Here is a 4,570-nt window from a genome sequence, read left to right as displayed (position 1 = left end):
ATATATATATATATATATATATACTGTATATATATACTGTATGTGTGCATGTGTGTATGTATATATATACACACACACATACATTTGTATATATATATACAGTATATATATATATATATATACACAGTATGTGTGTGTATATGTACTGTATGTATACACACACGTATATATATGCACGTACTTAAGTGCTTGTGTGTGTGTGTATGTATATATATATATATATATATATATATATATATATATATATATATATGTACTTATACCTACCTAGTTTGAATGATAGATAGACAGACATGATAGACAGACAGACATGATAGACAGACAGACATGAGAGAGATAGACAGACAGACAGACATGAGATAGATAAACAGACAGACAGACATGACATAGATAGACAGACATGAGATAGACAGACAGACAGACATGAGATAGATAGACAGACAGACATTAGATAGATAAACAGACAGACAGACATGAGGTAGATAGATAGATAGACAGACATGAGATAGATAGACAGACAGACATGAGATAGACAGACAGACATGAGATAGATAAACAGACAGACAGACATGACATGAGATAGACAGACATGAGATAGATAAACAGACAGACAGACATGAGATAGACAGACAGACATGAGATAGATAGACAGACATGAGATAGACAGACAGACATGAGATAGATAGACAGATAGACATGAGATAGTTAGACAGACAGACATGAGTTAGATAAACAGACATGAGATAGACAGACATGAGATAGATAGATAGATAGATAGATAGATAGATAGATAGATAGATAGATAGATAGATAGATAGATATGAGATAGACAGACATACATGAGATAGACAGACATGAGACAGACAGATATGAGATAGATAGACAGACATGAGACAGACAGAGCCTGGCCAGACATTACACTGACCTGAGTGAAGTTAATCCTGACATGCTGGGCTGAGCTGCCTTCCCTCAACTTAGGCGCTTGACACTGCTTTGTAGTAGGACGGTTCACGGGGCAGAGCCTCGGCATAATGGGGCGGGGCTTCTGAGGTGGATGGGGCTTCAGCGGGCTTAGGGTGGGCGGGGCTTTGGCCTGGCCAGTCGATCCTCCAAGAGGAGGAGAACAGGTGGGGAGGTCACAATAGACTAAGTTGTTTTCGGTAGCCATTAGGTGAGAGAGCTGATTGAGCTGTTCCTTAGTGTTTACAGGAAAAAAACAAACACTTTTTTTTTCCTGCCTGCACTGCAGTCTGTGTGGGCCTATTTTCAATGGGAGGCCTGGAGCTGTAGCTCCACCCGCCCCATTGTTAATCCGGCCCTGCACACAAGCACTCATACACCCCCCACTTCCAACAAAATGCCCTCACATGCCATCAGATCTCACATGTACTCTAAAACTCCCTACATGTCATTCATAATTTCCTGACATGCCACCCAAGCCTCACCATATGCTAACCCGACCTCTACATATGCAAAGCAGAACTCACCACATGCACCTATTTTTATTTTATGTTTTGATGCGCTGTTTAAACTTCCGCCAGTGATTCAGATTTGGGAGAAAATCAAAAAGAGAGTAATAACTCTGCACAAAACAATCTTGCACTGCAGTTGAGGCAGGTTAAAAAAGTGCAGGGAGAATTAGATTGAGGGAGTGGTGTGTCCTTGCTGAAATGTAAGTTTAAATAATGTAAAACTTTTTTTTCTTATTAAAATACAGGTCAGTTTAGCCTTATTTATGAGAATTGATGGACATTTTTCTGTTTGAATACTTTTATAACTTTTAATGCATAGATTTATTTTTTTTTTTTAAATAATAAAACATTTTCCATGTGGGTGCAAAAGGAAGACTCAGCAAGAAAAGCCCTAGACTGGCCAACTCCTCCCAAGGATTTGCACTCCCATCTTTACCTGCAAATCTATCCACTGACCCATATATTTGGTGCATTTGAGCTTTAGTCCGGCCATCAAAGACTTTATCACCACTTGCACAAATACATGACACAGCTAGGTCCCCCATACAGTCTGATTTCCCTATGATATTCCCCTTTTATTCCACCTACGATTTTTATCTGACACTATTTTTTCCCTCATTTGATAGCCTATGTGTGAAATGGAGAAAAGCCATATTTGGTGATTTGTGTTACAACTTCACTGCAAAAATAAATCATCACGGCCTGACCACTTTAGCGGGACAGTTAATGGAATCTGGGAGGGTGGTATACTCACCTGGAAGTCCATAAATCCTTGAAATTCAGAGTCCCGAACTTACCAGAAGAACAGACAAGTATAAGAAAAATCCTACTTCCGGCAAAACCAGGTGTTATGGCAAATATAGGTCTTCTCCCCAACTATTTTAGGGTCCCTGAAAGAGTAAAAAAATTATGTAAAACAATCCCAAAGCGAAGCATGAGGAAGCCTATTTAACAAAGATTACAGCAGTACAACTTACAGTCCTTCTTTGGTTATCGCCGTCTCAAAATGGTTATTTTCCCTTTGACCTCTCTGATCCATGTAACTATTGAACTTCATTTTGCAATCAAAAATTGTAGTAGAAGTATTCTAGCCTTTGTGCAAGCAGGACTGTAACTAGGGTAGTACGACCTGTGCCATGGCGCAGGGCAGGGAGCGCTCTTCGGGCCTGTCAATTTCCTGTTGATTATTTTTCTCATTTGTAGCTTCCTCTTCTTTTATCCCCAGCATCTCCTGTCCTCTCCTATCAATTCCCTGGCACTTCCCCATGAGGCCATGGCCCTTTTCCGGGTGCACGTCTTATGTCCCTATTTGAAAAATAAGATGGGGGTGCCAATGCTCTTTCTGGCACAGGGCACCAAAAAGTCTAGTTACAGCTCTGTGTGCAAGCTTCATGTCACATGGGTGTCCCTCCAAACGTATAGAAGTCCTAACCTTACGGAACAACATAGCTCCCAACTTTTTAAAGGACAAAGCGGGGCAAACTTATACAAGTCACTGCTTGTGCACAAGAAGGGGCAGTGTCCACATGTCACAGAGGGTAATATGTAAAAGTTCCAACACTTGACATACCCATTGCTGTTCCCATCCACTAAATGCAATCTTTGAATGCAATGCACATCAACGCAGGTGTATGCACTGGCTGTAGTGACATTACCGCCGCCCGGAATGCCGGCCGCCGGAATCCCGACAGTGGAAGGCCGACCAGGGACTAAAGATAGGCGTCGGAATCCTGACGCCTATCTTTAGCCCAATGACGATATCCCGACGGCAGGCATCCCGAACGAAGGTAAGCGGGGATAGTTAGCTCTTAGCTGCGAGGGGGAGGGTTAGGTTTAGGCATTCACGTGTGGACTTAGAGTATAGGTGCCCATACACGGTGTGATCCGACGGATTGGTACTATATTGCTGCTATATCGTACCGTGTATGGGCATGATATCGGACAGAGCGCGCTCCCATGGGGTCGTACATCGCACCACCAGATCTTACTGCAGGTTCATTTCATGTGGGGTTGCGATGTGCGATCCCTTGCAGCGCTATGTGGAGGGGGGGGGGCTGCCGGCATATCGGCCGGTTGGCCATCCGATCACACCGTGTGTGGGGTCCGCCCGATATGTCGACCGTCGGATCCCCCATCGCGACGCAAAGTGCAGATCGAACCGTGTATGGGGACCCCCCGGGAGGATTTGGCTAGGGGGAGGGGGGGTTATGGTTAGGTACCCCGGGGGAGGTCAGGGTGAGGCACTCCCCAGGGAGGGTTAGGTTTAGGGTACGTGAAGAGGGGGTTAAGGTTAGGCACCACGGGGGGGGGGGTTAGGCACCCTCCAGGGAGGTTAGGCACCACTAAGGGAGGGTTAGGGTGAAGTGGGGGGTGAGAGGGGAGGGTTAGGGTACTTACGTGCCGTCGGAATATGTTGTAATCAGGCTTCCGGCGTCGGTATGAGAACCGGTGGCTATTCAGCCATCGGTATTTCATACCGATTCCGTGTGCACCACCTGCTCACCTACTGCTATACATAGTAAACATGATATACCTCCCAACATCATACTTGCCACCCTCCCGGAATGATTGGTGGGTTCCTGGAATATTGGGAGATCTCTCATTACCTTGGGAGGTTAGACAAAGATGCCAGATTTGAGAGGAGCTGGTGTATCATTGAACTGCACATCAGACACCACAAATTTGATGAAGCTGTGTGATGACTGGTGGATGATGTTACAACATAAAGACGCCCAACAGTGCAGCATAAGTCGGCCATTGTGGAGTCCAAGCCCCATTATTTGGCAGCCCCATGACTAGAACTCTGATTGCCTCACCAATGAATGGTGAATAACACACTGAAATAAAACTACCTATACTGTATACCGTTTATATTTTCCTTTTTCTCTTTGGGATCCCTTTTAGTCTTTGTTTTACAGTACAATATTTTTCCCTAAATTTGCAAGTCTAGCAATAAGTTTAGCAAATATGCTGTATTACAAAAGACTTCTGATATATTTTGGTGATATATACAAACAAATATATAAACAAAACACATATAAAATAATAAACAAAATCTATAGTAACCTACAGATGTGATATAAAGGGGTCTATTCAGC

This window comes from Taudactylus pleione, unplaced genomic scaffold, assembly GCF_031769625.1.
Source record: "Taudactylus pleione unplaced genomic scaffold, aTauple2 ptg000256l, whole genome shotgun sequence".
NCBI lineage: Eukaryota > Metazoa > Chordata > Amphibia > Anura > Myobatrachidae > Taudactylus > Taudactylus pleione.
The sequence above is the reverse complement of the archived record's forward strand: the minus strand, read 5'-3'. Positions refer to the sequence as shown.